The sequence below is a fragment of the Halichoerus grypus genome, chromosome 12 (genome assembly GCF_964656455.1).
Source record: "Halichoerus grypus chromosome 12, mHalGry1.hap1.1, whole genome shotgun sequence".
Lineage (NCBI taxonomy): Eukaryota > Metazoa > Chordata > Mammalia > Carnivora > Phocidae > Halichoerus > Halichoerus grypus.
In genome coordinates this window covers 57,410,439-57,428,688 of record NC_135723.1, presented here as the reverse complement: position 1 = coordinate 57,428,688, position 18,250 = coordinate 57,410,439, and the positions used below count along the sequence as shown (strand labels likewise).

Genomic DNA, 18,250 nt, shown 5'->3' with positions numbered 1-18,250 from the left:
GTCCTGTGTTCCTACAAAAACCAAAGTCCAGAGGACACTAAAGCTGATTCCCAGGAGGCAGACCTCAATTTGTGGGAGTCCTGTATTTCTGACCCATATCTACTCCTTTGGGCTGACATTAGCAGTAAGCGGCTGTCTTGGCACTCAGAGCAGGATAACTGCAGGATGGGGGTAAAGGGACAAGACTTGGGGAAAGTTCTGGGGAGCATGGCTGAAGTGTGGCCAGACATCAAAGGCCACAACAGATGTTCCATGCATGCTCAGATGCCGACCAATCAAAACATAGGGCCACTGCGGTGCTGGGGCAGGGGAAGTTTAGGGATCATGGGGAAGTTGGGGGCCACTACGTGGGAAGGATCCTTGAGGAGGGGTCAGGGCAGAAAAGGTAGAAGATGGATACTATGGGGCAGGTGGATCGGCAGTCAGGACAGCATGTGTTCATCCGTTTGGACTTATTTGCCGAAATTTTAACAACTTGTTCAGTCATACTGAGGCATGCCAGACAATTCTATTCTAATACGTACTACATTCTATGTGCTTCTGTCTACTCTGTCAGCTTGTGGACCCCAGAGGCCAGAGGCGCTGTGATACTCATTTGCATATCTCTAGCACAGAGGCCATCTCAACACAGCTGGGTGAATTGAACAGAATCAACAATATAAACCCCCAAGACCCATTCTCTCCATCTAGTCCAGATTCTGAAAAAAGGAGAATCTGACTGGTCACAGCCATTTTCCTCTGAAACAATTATTTCTTTGGAGCAGAGTTATGGAGAGTTAAGGTGACCTCTGACGGTCCGACCTCCTTCGCCCTGAGATAGCTCAAGATTAAACTGTCTCACTGAGGACAGCAGATGGCAGAGGGAGCTGGGGGGAGAGGGCAGCCCCCTGTGTCTTGCAAGCCGTGGAGCACGCTGTGCCTCCATCATCATTAGTGATTCAACAGTTCTCATTTGACTGAGAAAGAGCGCAAAACTCTGCTCCAGACAACCTTGCCCTGGGAACTCCTCGAATAAGCCAGGAATCCCAGGACACGGACACTGTCTGGTGCTTGGAGGCACTGCTGGGTCCTATTCATCTTTCTTTTCCCCAACACCAATCATGGCAGGGGCCCCCGGGCCAGCTGCTGGGAGCCCGAGTGGGGGAATGAATGAATGAGGGCACCCTCCTTTGCAAGTAATTTTGAAATACAGACATGAGATGAACTTTGGAATCATAGTAATTTGGGTTCACATCCAGGTTTTGTCACATAACGGCTACTGACTTCAGGCAAACACCTTAGCTTAGGTAAAGTTTCGTTGCTCATGTACAAATAGATATAATAAAGCCAAGGTCAAGGGCTCACGACTCACGTCGGGTGCCTAGGACAACACTCGGCAGTGCTCGATGAACTGCAGCTACTCCCCTTCTGTCTTTGTTTTATTTTTTTTCTTCATTTCATCTTTGTTTTAATATTATAATTACTGCCATTATTACTATTATGCTTAAACTCACTAAGCGACACACTCTGCATGTATTAGAACTGCCTGGTTTGAGTTTTTTTTCCACCTAAATAATGTCCGGATAAATCAGCATAAATGTCTTCTCTGAACAGTCTTTGTTGTCCTTTTACAGCCATTTCACTCACATCCACTAAGCAGGAAGTGCTGTTGGAAACCAGCCCAAGAAAGCATGTAACGTGCACCTACTTCCGTTGATGTTCTCCCTCATAATTTTCACTGGGTACTTAACGGCTTGCTGGGCAGTGCAAAACTCCTTATTATTCTTCTCTCTTTCCTAATCTCTACTACAACAAGGAGGTGGATATCAAGGTAATCTTCAATCTACAGATGAGGAGACAGAGGCTCAGAGAGGTTAAATGAGGAGATGAAGGGGATGAGAGTAGCAGAGCCAGGATGACCACGTGGAGGTTGCCCACATCCGGCCATGCCTTCCTCCCCTGAGGTGTGGCACACTTTAGGTTTTGAGCCATCATGTCCACCCCTAACTCCAATGAGTGACTCTAATTGGTTTAAACCAACCACAGAAGTCCTATCCTTTTTGCACTGCGATTGGCTCAGGTAAACCAGACCGCAGCCAATCAGTTCAGGGCATATCCCCTAGCCAATCATATTGAAGTGACTGGCTTTTCCTGCACTGGCTGTGAGAACCAGTTCTCCCTTTTCTTCTTCTGAGGGCCTCTCCTGAGGAAGCCCGATGGCAACCTCCAGCCACTCTTGCAGCCTTGAGGGGAATTAGGGAATCAGTTTGAGGACGAAACTGAAACAGTAGGGTAGAGAGAAGAGGCGCTGATGTCCTTGAGCCCCTAGAACAATCGACTCAGAAGCCTGCTCTGTCTCTTGGACCAATATGAGCCACTAAATTTCCTTTGCTCTTATCTCAGTTCGCCGTGTTTTTTCTGTTACTTGTAATCAAAAGCATTCTAAATGATATGGCAGGCATCAAGCCCAGAGCTGACCCCTGACCAGTGCATACCGCCCACATTACAGTCCTTTCTGCTTCTCTGGGTCATCATCCTGAAACTCACATCTTTATCAGCAGCCTGGTAGTCTCTCTGTGTCTCAGCCAGTCTGCAGCATTTCTGGGGCAGTTAATTTTCTGGCCCCAAGGACAAGGCCCTGGGAGGTAGCTGGTGATGTAAGGTCACTCTTTCAAATGAGTGACTGGAGGCCATTAGAACAAAGCTGATGGCCACTTCTGGATACAGGGTAATGAAAGCCTCTTCTTGGGGTGACTCCAGCCAAGGAGGGCTTTAGAGAAGGGCAGACGTCAGTGGGGACTAGAAAAGCAAATAGCCAGCTGCAGTGCATGCTTATCAGGCCCTGACGTATTGAACATGGAAAAATGCTAACCTCCTCTAACTACAGTCTAATTTGTACAAGTGCTTAGAAAGAACACTGAATTTATCAGAGCTTGAAGTGCAAAATATTAAAAAATAAATCACTGCTAGTAAAATCGTAAAGCTATCAGGAGATCTATTTGAAAAGACAGTTAGCAAAGTCAATTTGAGACACATTCATCAAGCTTTGAAATCATGGAGGCCTCATCACATGGGTTTCCGTCTTGCCCGCCCAAGAGGATCCTAGAATTTAAGGCCAAGAACAGCTGAATCCTGACAGAAATCAGATCATTGGAAATTTTAATAAAAATGTTTGAAGAGGTAAAAGAAAATGCCAGCCCAAGTAGCTGAGATAAAAGGATGATTTTTTTGTTTTCCCTTTTCCCTAGGGTGCATCCATGATGGGGATTGCTCTTGGTCTCCATCCACAGACATAGTCATACCCAAGCTGCTAAGCCCAGGTATGAAGTCAATTTCTCAGACCTGGGATCAGATGACTCTGTGACCATAAAGAATTACCAGTGCTGGGTCTTGAGTCTTCTTGGCTGTCTGCAATTGAGGGACCCATAGTGATCTCACCTGGAAGCATCCAACCTTCCTTCTTACCTAGTTTCACCCTTGTAGAGGGTTGGAAATCCTAAATTCTGACTGGCCAGTTTCTTTTTCCAGGCCTCCAGCCTCAAAAAAGCCTGATCTCCTTGGCCCCTGGGCTGACCCACTCCACTAGTGTGTGGTGTCACACCCAAAACAGCCTTGTCTGTTTCCTCTGGGCCTCCCTAGGCAGAGGGCACCAGGCTGAGACATGGCCTCCTCCTCCTCCTCCCACCTGCCCCAAACTGTGTGAGAAGGAATGCCCTGACTCATTTGTGTATTAACCACTTTTTTAAAAATGAGGCAGTATGGTGTGATGGTTTAGAGAGTGGTGCTTCTCAAACTACATATGGTGAACAGCCTGGGTTTTTCTTTTCAATCTATTGCAGAATAAAATATGGGCTCCCTGTGCATATCTAGCATGTAGCTTGTACACATGTGACTCACAATGTAAAGCTGACAGCCCGGAGCTCATCTCTGCCCTATTCAGTGAGATAGGCCCACTGATCATGCACTTGGATGTCACGGCAATGTCAAATTATAAAAGATTCCCACTGCTTCCTTTCAGTTCCTGTACTCATCTTGTTGCAGACTAGCAATGAAGAGTTCACATCTGAAGTTGGCATTTTGAGTAACATTTATTTATAATAATGTTTCTCAAAATCTTGTCCCTGGACCAGCAGCACCAGCGTCACCTGGGAACTTGCTACAAATGCAAATTCTCAATCTCCCTCCCAGACCTCAGGAACCAGAAACCCTGGGGATGGAGTCCACAAATCTGGACTTTTACCAGCCTTCTGGGTGGTTGTGAGGATGCCACACAGTTGGACAGGAGAAAAAGCTAACAACAGAAGCTAGGTTAGGAGATTTCCTTGATTAGAGCCTTAAGTATCATTCCAAGAAAATGGTTAGGTCTGTCTCAGTGACTACTGAGCTCAGTTCTTTTTCTAAGCTTTGAAATGTATTTGCCCTGAAGTCAATGAGTAGTGCATTCCACAGAAATATATTCTCATCTTAACCAATGCACAATTTGGATTTCCAACATTAATCTTTAATAGATTTAAGAGTGAATGAGATTTTCCATTTTACAGCTTCTCCTCACTGCACTCCTATCTTTTGCACCAGTTTCCAGCAACCCTTCAATAGCACACACAGAAATGCTCAGAAGGAAGGAAGATTAGGAGAGGGTTGACAAGACTCCCCGAGAGCAAGGATCGTGGAGCCCTTGTTCATGTGTCCACAGGGCCTGGCTCATTATAGATGCTCAGTGGATCTTAAGGGAATGGATGAGTAGATGAATGGACAAATGGAAAAGTGAAATTTGATGAGCTAGAACTTTGTAAAAGGATGTCCTGATTAATTGGCTTTCTGATTAATTGGCAAATCTTTCACTTTCCTGAAAAAGTGCGTTTTGTTTTTCATCTAGTTTGACTGAATTTTTATTCATTGCAACCCAAAGGTCACCTGAATAAAAGACAGCTGTGTTCAAGTGCAATGCATTCAAATTACATCTCTTCTAAAGGACGTGTTGCTCAAGTGTCTCAGGTCACATAAAAGAGTATAAAATAGGGAATTTCATTTGGGAGACTTTATTACTGAGAATGAATTTTATCGCAAACCACATTCAGAGAAAAGCAGATAAAAGGATTATAATCCATGAAACATGGCAAACATATGCTATTATTTTGGGTGAAATGTCATTATTTTCACTACCAATACGTAAATTAAGTACACCCACATTTGGCATTGCCATGAACATAATTGGTAAAATGGTTCTAATGAGAAGCTCAGAGTTATTCAGACAGGATTTATCAAACAGAAATAGGAAAATTAAGCAAGGAAAATCATATAATGTAAAAAACAAATAAGAGAAAAGTGAAAAACATCCAGCAATTAGTTTAGGTATACAGGGCCAAGCAGTTGGAATGATGGGTTCACAGAAATTGACTGATTTTTTGCCTGAAACTTTGTTGGCACAATGCCAAGACAACCCATCAGTTTGAATTGTTCAGTCCTAAATTGACTGAATTGACCAGTCATTTGGAATGCCTTGAGAATCTGTCTATAACATGTCTGTTTTGAATACAGTGCCTGTCCTGCTTTAGGAATATCTTCAGACATGTACCACCCCTACTTAATGGAGAATAAATGCTCTGTGGCCACATAAATTCAAGGAGATCTACCAGCACCAACAAGAAAGCTCCAGTATCTGCAACATTTCTGTGATCCAGGTCATCTCATACTGGAGAAACTGATGACTTTTTCTAAAACAAAACCTTGAAGAGTGACCTAAGTTCAAAACTTAACTCTCCCTCTTTAGCCTTAGGGTTGCCCTCCATGAAATGGGAATAACAAGTTCTTTATAGATTTTGGATACTAGCCCTTTATCTGATATGTCATTTGCAAATATCTTCTCCTATTCTGTCGGTTGTCTTTTGGCTTTGTTGACTGTTTCTTTTGCTGTGCAAAAGCTTTTTATCTTGATGAAGTCCCGATAGTTCATTTTTGCCCTTGCTTCCCTTGCCTTTGGCGATGTTTCTAGGAAGAAGTTGCTGTGGCTGAGGTTGAAGAGGTTGCTGCCTGTGTTCTTTAGGATTTTGATGGACTCCTGTCTCACATTTAGGTCTTTCAACCACTTTGAGTCTATTTTTGTGTGTGGTGTAAGGAAATGGTCCAGTTTCATTCTTCTGCATGTGGCTGTCCAATTTTCCCAACACCATTTGTTGAAGAGACTGTCTTTTTCCCATTGGACATTCTTTCCTGCTTTGTCGAAGAGGAGTTGACCATAGAGTTGAGGGTCCATTTCTGGGCTCTCTATTCTGTTCCATTGATCTATGTGTCTGTTTTTGTGCCAGTACCATACTGTCTTGATGATACCCAAAGAACAAATGATCCAACCAAGAAATGGGCAGAAGACATGAACAGACATTTTTCCAAAGAAGACATCCAAATGGCCAACAGACACATGAAAAAGTGCTCAACATCGCTCGGCATCGGGGAAATCCAAATCAAAACCTCAATGAGATACCACCTCACACCCGTCAGAATGGCTAAAATTAACAAGTCAGGAAACAACAGATGTTGGCGGCGATGTGGAGAAAGGGGAACTCTCCTACACTGTTGGTGGGAATGGAAGCTGGTGCAGCCACTCTGGAAAACAGCATGGAGGTTCCTCAAAAAGTTGAAAATAGAGCTACCCTATGACCCAGCAATTGCACTACTGGGTATTTACCCCAAAGATACAAATGTAGGGATCAAAGGGGTATGTGCACCCTGATGTTTATAGCAGCAATGTCCACAATAGCCAAACTGTGGAAAGAGCCAAGATGTCCATCGACAGATGAATGGATAAAGAAGAAGTGGTATATATATACAATGGAATATTATGCAGCCATCAAGAGGAATGAGATCTTGCCATTTGCAACGACGTGGATGGAACTGGAGGGTGTTATGCTGAGCAAAATAAGTCAATCAGAGAAAGACGTGTATCATATGACCTCACTGATATGAGGAATTCTTAATCTCAGGAAACAAACTGAGGGTTGCTGGAGTGGTGGGGGGTGGGAGGGATGGGGTGGCTGGGTGATAGACATTGGGGAGGGTATGTGCTATGGTAAGCGCTGTGAATTGCGCAAGACTGTTGAATCACAGATTTGTACCTCTGAAACAAATAATACATTATATGTTAAAAAAAAAAAGAAGAAGAAGAAGATAGCAGGAGGGAAAGAATGAAGGGGGAGGAAGTCAGAGGGGGAGACAAACCATGAGAGACGATGGACTCTGAAAAACAAACTGAGGGTTCTAGAGGGGAGGGGGGTGGGAGGATGGGTTAGCCTGGTGATGGGTATTAAAGAGGGCACATTCTGCATGGAGCACTGGGTATTATACACAAACAATGAATCATGGAACACTACATCAAAAGTAATGATGTAATGTATGGTGATTAACATAACAATAAAAAATTTTTTAAAAAAAGAAATGGGAATAACAGTACAATCTGCCTCAGAGGCTTTGTATTTCTTTATTTTTATAGTTTGCAGATTACATAAGCTAGCACACATGAAGCACTTACTGACATGCCTGGCATTTAATTAACGTTTGCTATTATTGTTAGTTACTCCTCATCAAGCATAAAGCACAGAGTTCTCCTTGGTTCGCCCCACAGTAGCTCCTTGGTATTAGCTATTTGAGTTCACATCCAAAGTAGAGATCAGATGACTAATGGCAAACTCTTCACTCCAGTGCTGAGTTTACATCACACTTAATGAGCTGGTTGTGAAGGAAATGATGCTTTTCCCACCCAAAAACATATCATCTCTGGAAATACTCCAGTTGATGGTCATGAAACCATAGAGCAATAGTAATAAAAGTAGTATTGGGCTCTGAAAAGAGCGACAAACTAAAGAGAATTCCAAACTCATGCCTGCCAAGTTTTCCCTTATTTGGAAGTAGCCCATATGAAATTCTAGAACTCTCTACAGGTCACTCACAGTCTGTCCATTAGCTTTCCTGTTTGCTGTCTTCTTGTCTACTTACATCAACTCTTCTTAATATTTAAGAACTTTTCAGGAAATTCAGTTTTAGAAAGACAGCAAAGGAGCTTTGAATTGGCAAAAGCTTCACATTTCAGAGGTGATACTAATCTAAAGAAACACACTATTATCTTAGTAATTTCCAATTGTTCCTGGAAGCGTTTTACTGCAGAGACCACTGCCAGCTATTAAGTAGAGGAGACTCGTTTTGGTTGCCAAAATTAGCTGAAATTAAGATCCTTTGACATCTTCTTACAGAAAAAAGTCAGTTTCAGTACAAACAATTTGGAATTTAATAGATTGTGACAGGTTATAAAATTCTATGCATTTGAAAGAAAAGCTTTGCTGGTGGAATAATGTGTTTCTAATTTACACATAATAGGCCCATGAAGCTATGACTAGAAGGACATTAAAGTAATGAGGAAATTCCAGTTATAGACACTTTCTGTAGAGATCTTAAAGATTATGATTAGGGCAGTCATTTTCCCAAGTACCGTGTATAGCTAAAGCCAAAATGAAGGTGTCCCGGACAAAGAAAGGAGACGAGAAGGGCAATGAGCCTGTTTCGAGGGTAGAGAGAGCATCTGGGAGATAGCTGCTCAAGCCAGAGGGGGAGGATTTTGCTAAACTTGATAAACGCTGTATCTACTGAAGACCTACAAAGGGCCTAGTGCTGGGTGCTTGTCCATGAATGAGGAGGAATCACCCATGGCATGAGCCATAAAAAGGCCAAGTGATTTTTGTGGGTAAAACTCTTTACAGTAAAAAAGAATTATACTTTGGGCGCCTGGGTGGCTCAGTCGTTAAGCGTCTGCCTTCGGCTCAGGTCATGATCCCAGGGTCCTGGGATCGAGCCCCGCATCGGGCTCCCTGCTCGGCGGGAAGCCTGCTTCTCTCTCTCCCACTTACCCTGCTTGTGTTCTCTCTCTGGCTGTCTCTCCCTGTCAAATAAATAAATAAAATCTTTAAAAAAAAAAAAAAAAGAATTATACTTTCCCTCGACTCTTTGTCCCCACAGTTGTCCAAAGGAGCCATGCCTAGCCATCCTCTTGATGATCAACACAATGCAATATGGACCCCTGAAACACTTTCCTTATTTAAAAAAGTCTCAATGCTCCTATATTATTTAAAATGTATGCTAAATGGCAAAGAAAATTTGGAGTGTGTCATTTGATAGGAGCTTGGGTAGCTGTTCTCATACCATAAATTGATTTAGAGATAGGGCAAATCACTTATGCAAAACAGCAGAGAGCATGCTTGTAATGAAAGGCACATGCTTTACTTTAATGTCAAGGAGTATTTTTCTGCCCTTTTTTGAGATCCATTTCTCAGGTATAAGTTGATGTAAGCTAGAAACTTGCTTTCTGACTAGAAAATGATTGGAATCTTATTCTGTTATTGCTTCTACTCTTGTTTCTATTTTGGGTGTTGCATCTGGCATATTATAGGTGGTCAATGAATACTGACCACCCAGGTGTTAGGAGATCTGGCAATTTTGTTATTTCTTAAAAATTTTGTCCAGGAAGAGTTTCATGGCTCTTTTTTCTTACCTCTCTACCTTTCAAAAATATATTTGTGAGCATCCTCTATATGCCAGGCATATGCTAGGTGCCGGAGAATGAGATCCCTAGGTTCATAGAACTTCTACTCTGGGAGGAGAGGTAGGGAGGTGGAAGATCGTCAACACAGGAAATAAGATAATTCTTCCTTGTGCCTCCTTTTACTCATGCGTCACACTTCAGCTCTTGCTCTTTGGCCTGATGGGGTCTTGTCCTTCAGAGGAACCTTTCTTAGCCTTGGTCTTGCCTGAGTATGAAAGAGAGAGAGATTGCAAAGGAAGGTGGTGGATAACATGTCTCACCTAGAGCCCTGCCATCGGGCCAGTCTGAGAAGATGACGGGTTTATTGTTTAAAGAACACCATTTAACCACAGAAGAACAGAAAAGGTCCAAATAAAACAAAGAAATGCTTAGGCCAGCAGCTTTGCTCCCCCAAAACCCATCTCTTTCTGACCCATTCAAAAGACATAATGTTTAGTTACAAGATACTATTTCCTTCCTCATCGTCCACAACGAGGTGTGCCCTTGTGACACTAAATAGCTGAGCAGTCAGGCCAATTCAGCTATAGAAAACAAACCCAGCAATGTTGTTTAGCATCACATAGAAAGATAATATTTTTAACTGTGCAGCTGGTTTGTTATCTTGGGGTGTTCTCAAATCCATTTGTCTATAACTCCAATTTCCTTCAAGAAAGAATAGGATAGGATTTTATTCTCATTCCTCTGTGGTTGTTGTGTCTCAACCATTAATAGAATTTCCAGAAATAAGATCAAGGGCCATGGTGGACCCATTTATTTAGAATGTAGTAGGTTTTTTCATTGACCTCAGTAAAAGTGTTTACTACAATAGCATGAGAATTATCTCATTACAGGAAGACTAGAATTTGGGTTTTTGCTGTTCTCAGCAGCCTGAGGACTTGAAAACTTCAACTCCACTCAAAGTGAAACCATATTCTTCTGAAAGAATTTTGCACATAAACTTGCATTGTTGGGTAATGAGGGGTTGGAGTTATTTCAATGATTTTTAACACGAAGAAACAGCATTGGTTTGTGGTTGAAAGAAAGATAGGCTATTGTTACTGCTTGGGCTTCTAGAAAACTAAACTTCCGATAGACTAAAATTTGGCCTCCAGACTGGTCAGTGATTTCTTTCAGAGTAGGCCCAGGCACTACATAATTAAATTCATTTCTTTGCAGAACCTTTCGTGGAATTTTAGATGTGGAAAGAATCTTAAGAATTATTTACTCTTAACTTCACCCCTCCCAAATCTGATATTTATGTCTCTTAAAGGACTAAATGTAGTTACAAATAAATCACCATTTGTGATACATGAAAAAATGCATAGCACAGGTATATGCAATGAGATTCATACGGAGAACCCATGGAGGAACAAAAAGATGCAAAAAAAAAAAAAAAGAAAAAGAAAATTGCAAGTGGCCAACTGCATATCAGCAACCCCTGGTGTGGGAGGTATATGCCCAAACTGGCTGACTCTCCTCATGGCTTCACCATGACAATTAGAAAGGAACACACCTTCTTTTTAAAAGAAGTTCTCAGCCAAGCACATTGATGTTACTTGCTGCCATTTTTCTATAACCTGTATTTCTTAAAGGCATCTATACAATTCATGCAGTTTCTGAAATCTATACTTTGGAGTCATTATATGGAAAGTATTTCCTTTTACATATGTACTTTGGGCATATGTACATTTGTTTAGTATTTAACACATACCTATTATCTACAAGATACTTAGAAGCAATTGAAGTGAATATGTATCAAATGGCTTCTGTCTGCTAAGGAATACAAGAAATATGAAGGGAATTTTACCAACAGTTTCCAAAAGTTGTAAAAATGTACATATCCTTTGACACTGCAATTCAACTCCTAGGAATTTATCCTAATGCTGCGGATTATAGTAACAAAAATGAGAAGTAATCCAAATGGCCATACTCGTTGTTAAGGGAATTAACACTAGCTTGCTCTAACAAATAATACCAAATCTCAGGGGTTTAACACGATCAAGTTTATTTTTCACTCATGATACAGTTGGAGGTGGTTGTTCGGTGGCTTTCCATATAGTGATTTAGGGATCCTGACTCCTTCTACCTTGTAGTTCTACTATCTTTCAGAGCTTCAAAGCACTCATCTAGACCCCTGCATTCATCCAACAGATGAATGGAGAGAGAGAGAGAGCAAAGAGGAATGCCTGATTTGTTATGGGCTGGATATGGCTTACATCATTCTGACCACATTTTATTGGCCAGAACCTGGTCATGTGGCCACAACTAACTGCAAGGGATGCTGGGAAACATAATCTCCCACTGTGCCCCAGAAGAGGAAACAGGATTGGTGAGCATCTGCCGATCTCTGGCACGTTCACAGATTGGCTTAATGAAGTATGGTATATCCATGAGCAGGATACTTGTGCAGCCATTAAAAATGAAGCTGTGGGGGTGCCTGGGTGGCTCAGTTGGTTAAGCGACTGCCTTCGGCTCAGGTCATGATCCTGGAGTCCTGGGATCGAGTCCCGCATCGGGCTCCCTGCTCAGCAGGGAGTCTGCTTCTCCCTCTGACCCTCCCCCCTCTCATGTGCTCTCTCTCTCTCTCTCTCTCTCTCATTCTCTCTCTCAAATAAATAAATAAAATCTTAAAAAAAAAAATGAAGCTGTGGAAGAAGATTTAATGAACTAGAAAAGATTTACACTATGACAAATGGAAAAGGTAGGCAACAAAACATTTAGGTTATAATTTTGGCTTTGTCAAAAAATACGTTTTACCAAAAAATATATATTCATAAATAAAAATCCTAGAACATATACATTAGTGTTTCTTCCTGAGTTGTGAGACACACCACCTTTTCTACCCTGTGCTTTTCTATATTTTCTCAACTTTATACCATGACTCTGAACTACATTTTCTAACCAGAACAGTTAAAAATAACTGTACCCTAGAAAAGTGCTCTCTGATAGCAATATAATGGAAATCATGCATGTAATTTTAATTAAAAATAAAAAGAATCAGGTGAGGTTAATTTTAATAATATATTTTATTTAACCTAATATGTTCAATATTACCATTTCAACATGTAATCAATAAAAATTAAAATACTGATGAAACTTTTTAATACTTCTTTTTATTTATACAGAGTCTTTGGATATGGATCTATGTTACACCTATAGCAGATCTCCGTTCGGGCCAGCCTCATCTCAAGGGCAATAGCCACATGTGGCTGGCAAGTACTGAATTGGTCAGCATCACCTGAGAGTGTGCTAAGTAATAGGTAGGGCAACAATCAGGTAGCTCAGAAGAGGACAACACCTCACATGAGGATTGGAAAATGTTTCATGAAAGAGGTGGCTTTGGCATTGGGCTTTGAAGAATATTAATAATACCACCAATTACCACCATACTGATAATACCTAACATTTATTACGTGCTTGCCATATGCCCATCACTGTGCTAACCACTAGGGGTCAGTAGAGAGGGGGAAACAGACTTCCCGAAGAGGGAGACCACCAGCAGTAGCAAAAGCAGAGACCTTGGGGGGAAGGTCAGTACACTTGTAAGCATGGGGGGTGAGGGTGGGGTTGGGAGGGGTTGGAACAATTCAGCATTGGACTCTTAGGAAAGTAGTAGGAGAAAAAAACAGAAGGTTAAAAGCCCCTTGAATGTTAAGGGAGGAACTTCATACCTAGTTCAATGAGAAAATGTGGTAATCGTAACACAAAACACTCACTAAGCACCCATTTTACTGATGAGGAAACTGAGGCATAGGGAGGTGAGGAAATTTCCAAAGGTCACACAATGTGTAACCATGTTTGGCAGAGCCTGGATTCCAACCCAAGCATTTCTGGCTCCTAAGTCTACACCTCAACCGCTCACAATGACCACAAATTTTCAAACCAGAGACCTGCATTTGCATTCCAGACTCTTCATTCTTTCACTGGGAGTTGAATCAGTTCCCTGAACAACTAGGAGCTTCAGCTTCCTCCCCCATGAAAATGGGGTATGTCCTGCCAAACTAAAGTGTCATTGCATGAATGTAATGACCCTGGGCATGGAAAGCACCAATTATACTGTCTGGCACAGAGTAGATGCCAATAAAGGCTGGTTGCCCTGCAAAATGCCATGGGGAGCCATTTCAGGCTTTTAGGCAGGGGAATGGAATGATTGGACTTACACTTTAGGAAGATTTATGCTGGAAATACCTGTCTTCCTTGATTACTTGCCCGGATGGATTGGAACTGGGAGAGATGTGTTAGGAAGATATTGCAATAGTCCAGATAAGAGGTAATGAGGGCCTGTGCTGGGACAGCGGCAGAGAGATTGCAATCGTATTATCTAACTGTAGGATATTAGAACCAAAACAGGCCCTATGGAGAACAGAGTCCAGACTTAAATGACTTATCCAAGGATAAATCATGGGATTGGTAAAGTTCATCTAGTTCTCTCATTCACTGTTCTTTCCTTCACTCAGGCAGTGCTGATGTTAGAGATCAACACCAAAATTTTCAACTCTTAATAAAAATAACAAAATGTCTCAGTTTTGTCTAAATCATATACTTTCTACTCTTTGATAGCATCCATGGACAATCTCATGTAATCCTATCAATGGCAACTCTCCCCACTCCTAAAGGAAGGTAGGTAGACTGGAGTCAGAACAATTTCCACATTACAGATAGGTAAACCGAGGCACAGAGGAAGATGAATCTTATTTCTGGCTCATATTCTCTCATATTTACTTCTAAATTAGTTTTTTTTAAATTAAAGTTTGTTTTGGCTTTGAAGTGTTACTAAAATGTTGATACAGGGATGACGTTCATAAAATTTCATGTGAACAGAATGTCTTGGTAACTGAAGGGCTTACATCTTTTAAGATTATTCAAATTTTAAAGGTTAATGAGTACAGTTTACTTGAAATCATGTGTAAAGGAAGACGATTGTGTGATCAACGGGAAATTGGATCTCCGTAGTTTTGTCTTAAATATAGTGAATGAAGGTATACCTTGCTAAGAAAATGTGTTGAGATGCTATCTCTTTCCATCTCCCATCTGGAGCGGAGAAAAGAAACCAATGTTTATAAAATTCGCTTTCCTGACTACGAAGAATGGTAAATTCTACCACAGGAGGGCGCAGGGAAGGGCAGATGCTTTTTCAGGTTATCGACACTAGGTGGCGCCGCTCTGCTAGTTTTCTTAATGCCTGTGTTTAATTTCTTATTTTTTTATTCCTTTGTTTAGTAGCAATGTTAATGGAGTAGCTTAAGTCCTGTAAAGAAGCATTTTTATTTTTTATTATTTTCTTAATATGTCTGGGTCTGTCATATATAAGTATATGATTATATAATATACTTATATAAGTATGCTAGGGGAAGGAAAACTATTTTCTGTACAGTGTACAGATTAGTTATATTTTGCTCTGTATTTCTGGCTCCTAAGTCTAAACCTCAACCGCTCACAGTGACCACAAATTTTCAAACCAGAGATTAGCATGGTCCCCTGTGCAAGGATGACATGCAAATTCATGAAGCGTTCCATATTTTTATATAAATAAAATAAAGTAGGTCCTGAACCTATTTTCTGTACAAGTGTACAGATTAGTTATATTTTGCTCTTGCATTAATTTTCAGGACATTCAAGTATGGGTCCAAATTGAGTTTTCCTTTGTGGTCTGTCATTGTCTCAGATTCTTTAGAGTTTTTTTGGAGATTTCACTTTAGTTTGATTTCAAAAGGGACATAATTCTGAACCACATCAGAGCTACTAAAATGTAACATAACTTAAATACTGGAAAGAAAAATAGGTATCAGTAAAGGAATGGAAAATGAATTCTCCCATTTGGGTTTATGTAAAAAGGAATTCTCCAGCATTACCTAGTCAATTAGTTGTGTTGTGCCAGTCTTTGGAGTTCAAATTCCTGACTACAAAAATAAGAAATTCCTCTAAACGTCCTCCACGATCTCTTTCAAGTTGGAACACCTATGACCTTATGAGTTTGTCAATATAGCTGTGCCACCTGCCTGCCCCAAACACCATTCTTGAACCTGTATGCATAAGCTATATTGCTAAAAAAAAAAAATCTGGATAATTTTCTGTGGCACAACAATGTATGCAGTTATGATCCCCAGCTAGCTTTTCAACCTACGTTACTAGAGTGGAATTGCTGTGAGAATGAAGTCGGCCCACGGAGGAGTAAGCTGACCGCTCTGTAGAATCACACCTCGGGACGAACTGGTTCAGTGTGATGAATCTGCCTATCGAGAGACTTTGAATCCCACACTGGCTCTATCCCTTACTGGCTGGGAGAGGCTAAACCAGCAATGAGTTAGTAGGCATTGAGCTCAGTGCTAGTCACCACTGTGGACAGGTGGAGAAGTAAAAGGCCAGGCATGGTGTGGCTCACAATCCAGGGGTGGGGCACAAGTTGTCTGTTATTGGGGAGTTAGTAATTGTGGGGAATAAGTACCAAATAAGATCAGGTCTGTGCTCTGAACCCTGGTTTGGGCCTAAACCCTGCCCAAAATTTGCCCATGGTCGTCATCCTGAGAAGTGATACTAAGTCACCGCTGGGGACTGGCTGGGTGTAGGGAAATCAGCCAAGCTGCGGTGGGGAAGAGCAAGGAAGGGCTAGAGAGAGATAGTAATGAAGTTGCTTAACATTCTCTGCCACCTGGTAGCAAATGTTAGACGTCATGATCAAAGGGATAATATTTTCTATGAAATAAAAGAAAGTGACATAGACATAAATGTATGAGGACCCCACAGACCTTCAGCAGCCTGGAAGCTAGTGACATCTGGAAGTCTGCAAGGTAGTAGGCAGAAAGGGAGTAAAACTCCTTGGGCCACACCATCCTTGATGATGTCCACTGCGGTTGGTAAAACCTGCAGTGTGAGCTCATCAAACCAAGTGGTGCATATGGAACCCCTTCAGATGCCATTGTTGGCAATATGGGGCTCTTTTCTAAGCCCTTATAAATATAGACAGACACTTGTGCATTTTTAGGCGTGCTATGCCAACCACTCATCAAGACAGAGTGGCTAAATGAGTTGCTAAAGGCCATGAAACATATTCATGTTACAAAAAAATAGGGCAAATTTGGAATCATTTTATACTTGATGTCATATAGGCTTTGGAGCATACCATATGAACAAATTTTCTCACTCGTATAGAGCTACTTACTTGAGGAAATGGCTGAATCTAGTAAAAATAGAGTAGGCATGGGCCTCCCTGAACCCCTCTGCACCTGTGAGTGATGAGCTTGGCAAGTTTTCTTGGGGCAGAGTTGATGGGGTGGTGGGGAGGCTGGAAATTGGAAGTGAATGGGATGGAACCTGAGTCTGGAGGCTGAGACAGTGAAATAGGGAAAGGAAGAGAGAGATGAAGCCGCAGACACTCAGGTCAAAAAGTTCATGAACCAAACCTTTGTAAATCAGGAATGGCTCATTTAGGTTCAAGATGGCGGCCATACTGGCAGTCAACAAATGTGTGGGACTTCCTAGCGATGAGCTGGCCTTCCTTCCTCCAGTACTGTCCTAAAGCAGTGATTCCCAAATGGTATTCCTCCACACACTAGCACTCAGAGATGTAAATGGGTGGGGAGAACAAACGATTCTGCATCACTTTAGTTCGGAAAACGCTGGATTAAACAAAGTAAGCAAATTTCTTTCGTGCTTGGAACCTTAATATGCCAACATATACTGTAACTCCTTAATAGAAGGACTTATCATTTAGTGTTTCCCAGACTTTTTGGGTTTAGGACCTATTTTATTTTATTTTATTTATATAAAAATTTGGAACACTTCATGAATTTGCATGTCATCCTTGCACAGGGGACCATGCTAATTTCTGTATCATTCCAATTTTAGTATATGTGTGCCAAACAAGCACTGGACCTTTTTTAAATTTTTATTTTAATTTTTATTTTAAAGATTTTTATTTATTTATTTGAGAGAGAATGATAGAGAGGATGAGCGGAGGAAGGGGCAGAGAGAGAAGGAGAAGCAGACTTCCCCCTGAGCAGGGAGCCAGAAGTGGGGCTTGATCCTAGGACCTTGGGATCACGACCTGAGCTAAAGGCAGACGCTTGACCCACTGAGCCACCCAGGGGCCCCTGGACCTTTTTTCAAAAAAAAAAATCATAGAGTATCTCAAGACAAATGTTCTGAGAAACCCCTCTTGGAAAACAATGTCCTAATGTACACTAATTTATTTCAGATTAAATTCTCTAGCAATTTTCAATGTGAAATTTTCAGGATAAAAGAATTGCCAGAGAAGTGAAAGATTTATTGAACCAACTTTTTTGGTGACATGCAAGCCAAACCAAGTGTTCTTTTGATTCATTTATTTAAATTATTTGTGTGGGTAGACCCACTCTTAAAAGGCACAGTGACCCCCATCTTTAGATGATTTTTCTCGTGGGCAATGACATGGAATTAGCTCCGCACCCCTACAATTAGGCTTTGCCCAAATGGTGCCACCACCTTGGAACCTGGTATCATTGTGGCTGTCAGTCTCAGCATATCCGTGCTATGAGAATAAGAAGAATAAATACAGTTCCTAATTTCCAAGTCAAAGACAGTGTGAATTGATATTACACAGTAAAATGCAATGAGATTAAATCAATAACATCTGCAATAAGGCATAATGAAGGTAAAATTATATCTCTGGCTTCCTGAACAGCTGTGAATCTATTTTTAATGATCCTCATTTTTGGCAGTCAGCTAACAACT

At 41.3% G+C, this 18,250-nt stretch overlaps 1 non-coding gene and 1 pseudogene across 1 annotated transcript; one reads left to right on the top strand and one right to left on the bottom strand.

The window, feature by feature from the left end:
* The first annotated feature begins 14,995 nt into the window (after positions 1-14,995).
* On the top strand, positions 14,996-15,064 carry LOC118529405 (U6 spliceosomal RNA; annotated as a pseudogene).
* Positions 15,065-17,305: 2,241 nt separating this feature from the next.
* Positions 17,306-17,408, bottom strand: LOC118529404 (U6 spliceosomal RNA). The gene has a single exon (XR_004914112.1). It is a non-coding gene; the product is annotated as a U6 spliceosomal RNA (small nuclear RNA).
* Positions 17,409-18,250: the final 842 nt, after the last annotated feature.